This window comes from Perca fluviatilis, chromosome 12 (assembly GCF_010015445.1).
Source record: "Perca fluviatilis chromosome 12, GENO_Pfluv_1.0, whole genome shotgun sequence".
Classification (NCBI taxonomy): Eukaryota; Metazoa; Chordata; class Actinopteri; order Perciformes; family Percidae; genus Perca; species Perca fluviatilis.
In genome coordinates this window covers 37,758,290-37,768,289 of record NC_053123.1, presented here as the reverse complement: position 1 = coordinate 37,768,289, position 10,000 = coordinate 37,758,290, and the positions used below count along the sequence as shown (strand labels likewise).

The 10,000-nt window shown below is 41.1% G+C and overlaps 1 long non-coding RNA gene across 1 annotated transcript in view; it reads left to right on the top strand.

The window, feature by feature from the left end:
- LOC120570184 overlaps nt 1-1,011 on the top strand; it is a 1,159-nt gene extending 148 nt beyond the window's left edge. The window contains exons 2-4 of the long non-coding RNA XR_005641015.1: nt 618-679; nt 769-844; nt 926-1,011. This is a non-coding gene — a long non-coding RNA (uncharacterized LOC120570184). The remainder of the gene's footprint in view (nt 1-617; nt 680-768; nt 845-925) is intronic.
- Nucleotides 1,012-10,000: the final 8,989 nt, after the last annotated feature.

Genomic DNA, 10,000 nt, shown 5'->3' with positions numbered 1-10,000 from the left:
GGGTAAGATTAGCGTGCGTAATGTGGCGACGTTATCACAACACACGCGCAAACCTATGCAATCTGTTGATATGATCATGCGTGGCGTTGCGACCGAATATCCGGTTGTCGGGATCGCCATCTAGTGGCCGAATATGGTAGTGCATCTAATCGTCGAATTGCGACGCATACGGGCGTAATGCGCGGAACGCAGTCGAAACGTCAGCACCTGCGAAAGCGCCATAATAGCAGCCGAATCTGGGGCGCCTCGTGCACGTTATGACGTAGGATCCCGGTCGTCGCCTCCCGCAACAAAGGGTCTTGTGCCCTTGAACTGAGGTGGCCTCTCGCAGACGTAGCTGTCCAGCTAACGACTGATGACACTCGGTCATAGTGCGTAGGCATGTAGCCCACGTTTCATTTTTCCACAACAAAAGGCCATCTGGAGTTTGTCTTATGTTTTAGTGTTAGACCAGTGCTTAGCTTGTAAATGTGAGGTCTATTGTTGTGGGTGTTAAATCGTCATAAAGGGGGTGGTTTGTGGTGTTTAAAAACCCCTTGTTTTCAAGGCTGACTGCTCACTTTTTACCTGCAGTTTTAGCTAAGGTGCTAGCTAAAAATTTTCCCATGTTTTCTCAGTCTTCCTCAACAAAGACCTCTGAAGAAAAGAGGATTCGTTTCTACAGAAATGGCTGCGTTTGGTGAGTAAATAAAAAAAAAGCTTATTGTAAGGTATTTAATTCATTCAGTCATTTGTGACTTAAAAACGTTTTTTTGTCGTATAATGTAGTTTGCGTCATTAGGTGATTCTACAAAGAGCTGGGACAATGTGGCTGTGTTAGTTGATGAAACAATTATACCACAAGGTAAAAACCTATAAATATACACTACAGCATTAATTGATTTAGTACTGTGTTTTCATTCATTTTGTTTTTGTTTTTAAAAAGCGCTGTGTAGCCCAATCCTACAGACCCCAACACGACAGAACATAAAACAAAAGGCCCTTCTAATAAGGAAGAAGAACGCTGCAAACAGGTATTTACGGTCTATTTATCTCTTTTAGGATGTAATATTTATTACTATTTAATTTATCACCATGTTTCTAGTCATCTAATAAATATATATATATATATATATTGTTGTCTAGACAATCCTGAACAAAGGATCCGTAAGGGCGATGGCTACTCGATAGCCCATGCGGCTGAAATCAACCCTGATAAAAGGCCATGTGCTTCTCTAACCCTCTCTGTGAAAGCTGCTATCCCTAAAAACGTTCACCATCGTAAGCCTAAGAAGCAATTTATTGAGGTGAGTTGAAAAGAAAAACAGTAAAATAGCGTGTTGCATTTAAAAAAAATTTCTAATCTAATGCTAATTGCAGCCTGAGAAGCCATACCAGAAAGGCTTCCCGCCCAAAAGACGCCGCCATTCCTTTATTCCGGTCTCATCTTACCCGGCCACTGTATCTTATGAAGATGCAGAGGTGAGAAACCCCCTTTGTATCTAGCAGAATATATTTACATTGTGTTATAAAAGCTTTTTAAATATAATGTATATATTGTTAAAAAGGATTTTCCTTTGTTTTAGCAACTAACAGCGACCGAAGACTTAGTGTCATTGCATTTGTCGTCGTCTAAGTGTGATTTCACACATAGTACACCAAAGCCCTACCAGCCCCCGAGTGTCTCCATTGAGAGGGAACAAAAGGATACCCCTTTACAAAAGACATCTGATGAGGTGTGTGTTGTGTGTGTATGTGCGTTGTGTGTGTGTGTGTGTGTGTGTGTGTCTTTATTTAACCAAAAAATATGTTGTTATACCTCTAGACAATTCATGCCATAGAAGCAGGAGAAGGGTCTGAAGACACCGGACTAACAGAGACATCGCTTACAACCCACCAATCGAGTCAGGCAGCTTTGCAGGAGGTCCCTGAATATAATGTAGGTGAATACCTCTTTAACTGTATCTATAGCCCAGAGGAAGGCTCCGATTATGTCAGATGTATACCACACACCTCTGTCATAACTGTGTCAGATAAAAAGTGTAACAGGGGTAATACCTCAGTAACCAATCCTGTAAATGTATTAGAGGTTAACGTTCCATTCCTTGATAAGCAAGCAGTACCTAATAATATTACTAACAAACAGTTTGAACACGGTGGGGCACTAGGAGGTCCTGAGCAGGTAACATTGCTTCAGGGTGAAGAGCTTTTGAGTATTGTGTCAACACTACACCTCAACAACCTACGTCAGATGTCCATTATAAACAAATACAATCAGAATTAACCAAATTACAAAAACAAAACGATGCTCTTATGAATAAATTAGATGTCTTGCAAACAGCTAACACACAATTGACTGGTTTGGTCACAGACTTTGGCACAACTCTGGCCAGTCAGGTCAGAGCTAACACGCATTTGGTTGATTTGGTCACAGGGTTTGGCACAACTCTGGCCAATCAGGTCAGCTCTCTCAATACACTGCTTGTACCTATGATAGTATGCCTTAAAAAGACAATGAATATGCCCCCACAGTAAAAAAGTGTTAAAACAGGCTATAGTTTGTGCAAAATATATATATATATATATATAAAAAAATGTCACCCTCACTCAAAAAAACAAAAAAATCTGAACCCTTAGGTGGGTGTGACGATAGTAGTGATGAGGAACTAGAATGGCCATGCGAGGACGATTACACAAGAGCAGTAAGCAATCTTCAGGATTTTGCACGATTGTGTGCGATACATGCCAAAGTATTCGAAGCATGGGCCCAATCTATGCCTAGTGATAGCGATAGTGAAAGCAACAGTGAGAAAACACCAGAATCAGATAGTCCTGCCCCCGAACAGTTGTCACATAATGGTCCTTCAATCGTATATTCCAACAATACACAGTCCAATACAGACGCTGCACAATCACCAAATACAGCACCATCAGGCATAGATCAGAGTAATAAGAGACCTGCATGTTTTCCGAGCGTTCAGCCATCAAAACGATCCTGTACAGATGAGCAGGCCGGTCCCCAACCGTCCACGAGCACTTATAGGGCCCCTCCATCACCCCCAGAAAATCCTCAGGGTGGTGTGCAGTGCGGTGCGGGGAGAGTTTCTAAGGTAACATCTGAAATAGCATCCAGACAGATACCCCTTTTTAATGCTGCTGAATTTCGTCAAGATGTCGATCTGCGAAATATTGATTTGACTGATATTGGTAGTGTGCCTGAAAGGGTGTATAGCACCCTAACAGGTTTAATAGAGAGGGCTTTGGGCAATGCAACACAGGACAGCGTTTTAAATGTTGAGTTAAGGGGTCCAGCCGTAGATGTTCCTATCCAAACAATGTTGAACTCAAGCGATGGCTATAACACAGACACATTTCTGGAGCAAGTCTCACAAGCTATGCAGAGTAACAATAATTCACTGACCGGAAGTAAGTGACGTCGAAAACTAGGAAGCATTGGTTACGATCAAATATTGTCAGAAAAAGGTAATGCTTTGTATAATCCCGAGAATAACGCTGGTAACGAAAATCTCTGCTTTTCTCTCTGCCTGGCACATTATGTAAATAGCAGATTGTCGCATGATGAGAAGATGAATTATGCCAAGCAGCTGCATAGTCATTTGGGGTTTGACTACACACATAAGGTTTCGTTCTCTGATGTTGACAGATTTCAGAAACATTTGAAAATGAAAATTGTCATATTCCATCATGTAGCCGGATGTAAAAAAACAGCGATCTTCAAAACACACGACAAACCAGATGTGAAAACAGCATGGTTGTATTTGCATGACGAGCATTATTATCTCATCGTAAATAAAACGGCTTTTTTTGGGGCGTCGTAAGTTTGCGATGGGTGTTACAAGACCTACCAGAACCCTCTGGGGCAGTTGTAGTTGGCTTTGTAATGTGTGTTACACTGCTTATATACCTGACAAGACCATTAAATGCACAGACTGTAGACGCATATGCAAATCGCAACAGTGTTTTGAAAACCATAAAAAACCCGATGTGATAAAAAACAAATAAAACAAATATTGCGAGTCCTGTCACGCGACATATCGGGTGTCGAAAAATCCGCACATCTGTATAAACCTGAAATGCCTACATTGTAGAGAGCCTTTAGGTGCTACGACACACAAGTGCTTTATACAGCCCCTCGAACGCAAAGAAAGTAGTGATAAGTATCTCTTTTACGATTTCGAAACACGTTATCAGTGCGGTCGCCATGAAGCTAATTTTGTATGCGTTATGGATATGGACGGTCAAAAAAACTGCTACGAAACATCAAACTGCGTCGCATCATTCATTAAGAACTACATACAGGAGAAATACAAAGGCTATACTTTTATAGCACACAATGCATCAGGTTTTGACAGTTATATAGTTTTAGAGTATCTGGTGAGTCAGAAACTTTGTCCAACTATTACTATGCGCGGTTCTAGGGTGCTTCTGATGATCGATTCTACTTTCAATCAGCGTTGGATCGATTCGTTCAGTTTTATCCCTATGGCTCTATCTAAAACACCGGCAGCCATGGGGTTCTCCGATCTTCTCAAAGGATTCTTCCCACACAAATTTAACAAGTGAGAGAATGAGAATTATATTGGGCCGTATCCTGCACCTGCTCTATATGGTTATGATGCTATGAGTGACGCGTCTAAGAAAACGTTCATGGATTGGTACGTTACGGTCCGCGACACACCTTTTGACTTTCGAAAAGAGCTGCTCAGCTATTGTGTTAACGATGTAACGGTTTTGCTTAAAGCATGCAAAATATACAGAGAGTGCACAGGACTAGATCCGTTTGCATATGCTACATTGGCCTCCTCATGTATGGGTGTATTTAAAACGTTGTTCCTCCCCAAAGACTCTGTTGCTCTGACATACGAAGGTGCCTAGGATACGTATTTGAAGACTGTGTGATCAGTCTATCACCCAACATTATATCTACTTGTGAAAAAAGATAGCATCCAGGATAGTTTATAAAACCTACATCAGCTGCGTTAGCCAACAATGTGCCATCAGGGTTTGTAATCCTTACACGTGTATACAAGTATGAATCGTTAAGGTCTAGATAATCCTCTCTGCTAGCCGAAATGAAAAATTCAATAGGACCGACGTCCGTTAGAGCTGACATTGGGGGGATTTCTACAAATGTTGATTTTTCAATAGATGTTTGTGTGTACGGTACTGTAAACAGATCCAATTCTGTCTTCACACTCTCTTCGGACTGATTATGAATAAACGCCATGATTGATTGTGTAAAATTAAAATATGTCTTTTGTCAGATGCCTTCTTTTTGACGATCCTTCGTTTTTTGGTGGTGTTTTTATGCTTTTTGTTCACAGTCCGGTTACGCCCACATCCTGGTGGGCTTCTTTTTAATGCTTTGCGTCTGTACACCATGAGCCCATTGCCCTCTTGTCTGGATGCCACGGCATTCCTGACATTAGTCACAACATCGCCAATAAAACCACTTGCTGCTGTTTTCAGATGGGCTTTGGCTATATTAAACCCCTTTTTAAAAAGTGGAACAGCCATTCGAAATAAATTTCTGAATATCCCCCCTAATCCATGCCCGTATTGTGTGCTGGAGCCTATGAATCCCGGCAACTCTCCACCAGCTTGATTCATGTAATAGTGCATATATCTTCCATCATTGGCTGTGTACGCTTTCCTCATCATTTTAATGCTGTTTCACAGGTCTAAAATGTAGTTTGACAATTACTTTTCCGTATGAGAAAGGGATGTGTTGGTTCTGATCGTCTCGTAGTTCTATCTGAATATCAGTAATAGTCGAGCGTGACAACGATGTGTAGTGAGGACTGTCGTAACTTAGATTGGGCATACGTTTGCTCTCATCAGAGATATTTATACAATGGAGTAGGGGTACATGACTATCACCGACTAGCTGGTAGTCCACAATGTCACTATAAATAAATATATTATAACGACCCCCATGAATGTCGGCAGGGTGTGGAGCTGCACATTTTAAATGGGGGCCAATGTGAATTTCGAACACAGAGTCTGGAATGAACCCAAGAATTTCGGCCAGACGCCCCCTAAACACAATATTCCAGCCGTCTCCGCCCAAGAAAAGAATCTTATTAGTGATAGGTTGTGGCTCATAGTTATGTGGGCTAGGGCTGGGTTAGCCGCACATTTCATATTATATTCTTTAACAATGCTGTCGATCGTATTATAAGAACCAACTGTTAGCCTTTGCTTGTTGAACATTTTCGTTTTCGTGTTGATGAAATCAACCTTGGCATCGTTCTCAGTGAAACTATTCCAGACCCTGGGATATTGAATTTCAATAAGACCAACTTCATACGGCGATTGTAATATGATCGGTTTAGCCAGTTTTGTTCTGAATTGCCAAATCTTATTATTTGGATAAACTAATTGTGAGGCATTACTAGGTAGCGTAACAAAAAATCCGTTTTTATTCATAGCTCCAACACCTTTCACTAACAAACCACAATGACTAATATTACAAGACTGGCCCAGCTCTTTTATCTTACATCAACTATGTCTTTTTCAGAGATCCATGAATTGAATTTCTCCGGCCATCCTAACCATTTCACAAGTACAAGCTTTTTACGTCCTGTTTTCTTTCGAGCCAGCACTTTCTCAATTTGAAACACTTTGTTTTTGTCTACAATTACAGCGTGTAACTCTGCTTCGTAAAAGGTACCTGTCACCGGCTCCCCACTATTGTCTTTCAGTATATAAACAGGAGGATATTGTAAAATACTCATCTGTAAAAGTCTGTTCGTAACCTTTACGAAACATACCCCTGTGCTTTGATATCCTAACGGTGTCCCCCATCTGAAATTTAAACAGCACTGTTCCATGTGGTTTCAGTTTGTACAGTGTTAAAGACAGTTTTCTCATTGTCTTTAAATACGGAGGACGGAGCCATTTTTATTGACCTATGGTATGCAGAGTTGTAAGCAGCAACCATATCTCGTACTACCTCAATATATCGTCGCGAGTTAACAGCCGTTAAATATCTCCACATTCTGGTTTTGAAAGTCCTATTGAAACGCTCAACAACACTTGGTTTTGTTTCGTTCGATGTGGAAAAATGGTGAATTTTATATTTTGTCATAAATTTTTGAAAAACCTTATTATAAAATTCTTTTCCAGCGTCTGTTTGAAGTTTCTGGGGTATGCGTCCTTGTTCCAATATTTCCTTAAAGGCACTTGTCACAATAGGACCCGATTTGTTTTTAAGACATATTACCCAGGCATATTTAGAAAACACATCAATACATGTCAATAAATACTGCACATTATCGTTTTCCGTTGAATTTTCAGCCATATCGACCAAATCAGCCTGAAATTGCTTATCGATACCATTAACAATCACTCTCTTTCTTGGGAAGTGTTTCAATGCAGGTGCGTGGAGTGTATATGCATCCTGCCTCAGCAGAAACTTTTTAACCGTGGGGATAGTTGGAGACAAGCCGGTACATTCTTTGACGGAATCACGAAGCTTGTGTACACCTCCTAACCCTCCTGGGTGGGACGGATCATAGTATATTTTGTGCATAACCTTCTCCATGATTAATTTAAAACACAAGTGAAAACATTAGAGTTATGGCATTCTTTTTATTTTTACAAAACACACTCACACAGTCATACATATGACAGTTATGAAGACAGTGAAACCCGTTCTATCATAGATAGCATATTGGCTAATACGGATACATTGCTTTTACTGATTATGAATATATGCAGTTTTTGCAAATCCTGTAAGACATCAGTATACTGTTTTTCTTGCACATACAAACTCACTGTATCTACAAGCATTGTATACATAGTAAGTAGGTGATAAACTTTCAGCATCTTAAAATTGTGTGTAATGTTGGTTATGACATCACAAAATGTTTCCACTATACTCTCAAGTGTCATTAACATTGATAATAACATCTGCAACAGATCCTCCCAAGGAGGGGTGCTATGTTGTCTTCTTACAATCACCATCAGTTTTTCTAACCTACTCACAACTGTACGATCTACATCAACACTCTTACATTGGTATTTTTCAACATCGTTCACATTATTAGCAATGGCTTGATCTAAAATACCAGATAAATGCGATATGTGGTATCGCTCACTGATATGGTTATACATTACACATAAACAATTCCCCATATTTTCATCCTGTTAGTTTTTTCTCGCATATAAATCTCTCCAATAGTCACCAATCTCTCTAATTTCGTCTATTTTGACAACATCATCCCCTATCATAGTCACACATAGCACTGATTTTAGTCGTAACATCTTCAGCCGTTTTCAACTCGTACAAAACTGTTTCGGATACTCCCCGGATTCTACCCTCTTCAGCCGTGAGATGTTTCATGGACAGAAAACGTTGTACGACCCCGATGAATTTATCAGTCAGTAGTCTTTTCATAAGCTGTTCAAAGTGGACAGTGTAGAAGTGTTCTGGTAGCCCCTCTAAACAGGCATGCTGTTTCTGGCTTGGATGATTGATCTGACAGCCCGAACAAAGCTCTTCCAAATACTTGTAAAGAACAATGTTAAGAAGATGTAGAGATGCTGTTTTAACGCTATCTATAAACAAAGATGACACCACACCATCCGTCTGATCAGGCGCCTCTGTGTCTGAACAATCAGCAACACCACCCTGTTGTAATACAGCATATGTTGAGGGGGTAGCTCTATATGCATATGTCTGAGGGGGAGGTGCCCCAATCAATAGAGATAGCAGCAGAGGAGGTGTAGGTGGGGGTGGCAGGAAGTGTTCCGGCGTTAGAGGTGGCGATGATGACGATTATGAAAGGGATTGAGGAGATCCGGTTGCCGTTAGGGGTGCAAATAGACCAGGGGTGTTAGGAGGCGTCCCTGTGGGGGATGGATGAAACCACTCCAGATCCTCTGGGAAGAAAAAAAAATCACACATTACAATCACAGTAGCAAAAAAGCAAACTATTTTGGCAAATAATTAGCACATACAAATTTTGCTAGTCTTTGTGTCTGATGATTTTAGGTCTATGTTATCGGTAAACCAGTCACAAACCAGAGCAGCGCGATGGAAGCTGACGTTATCCCAAACAACAACATAGTGAGGGTGCTCTGGTTGTGCTGGTTCCCTGTGGTCCAGCTGGAACATATGCTCTCTTAGACCGTCAAGGAATGCAAGAAGGAGAGTAGTAATTGCATGGTAAGATTGCGCGTGCATGTGTGACGTCCTCACACGCACGCGCAAACCCGCCATGCAATCTAATGATATGATCGTGCGTGATGACGTTGCGGCCGAACGTCGGTACTCGCGATCGCCATCTATCGGCCGAATATGGTAGTGCATCTAATCGTCGAAACTGCGCACGCATCTAGCGGATGTGATGACGTAGGTATCGCTGTCGTCATGGTTTAGGTGGGGTGAGGCATCATTTACATTTTGTAAAAAGGTGTTAAAACATCTGATAGACCAATGGTTAGCTGTTGAGAAGGGGTCTGCTATTGGTGGCTTGTAAAAACGCCCTACAGGGTGTGGTTTGTGGTGCTTAACACCCCTTGTTTCAAGACTGGCTGCTCACTTTTTTATCCACCATTTTTAGCTGTTCTGCTAGCTAGCTTGCTACCTCGTTTTCTCAGACTTCCTCAACAAAAAGCCCTCTGGAGTTTTCACTTTTTAATTCTTTCCGGCTAAAGCAAAGAGGAATCGTTTTTTCAGCCATGTCTTTCCACACATTTGGACAACAATCTGGATCATCTGTTGTTGAAGAAGGTGAGACATCTAGAATAGGACCCACTACATTTGCTTTGAGCCTTGCTCCCCGAAAAGAGTTATGGGGATGCGGAGAGACTAATACTGGAACAACATGCAGTTTGAGTCAGGCTCCCAGAAAGAAGAGATTCCGTTCGGAGATCTTTCCTACAAGCATGACTGAGTCGTGTATCTGATCTGGAATATGTCGATGTCAATGGATACAGTTATTCAATTCGATACAATGCAGAATACGTGACATTAGCTGTTTATACTAGTGTT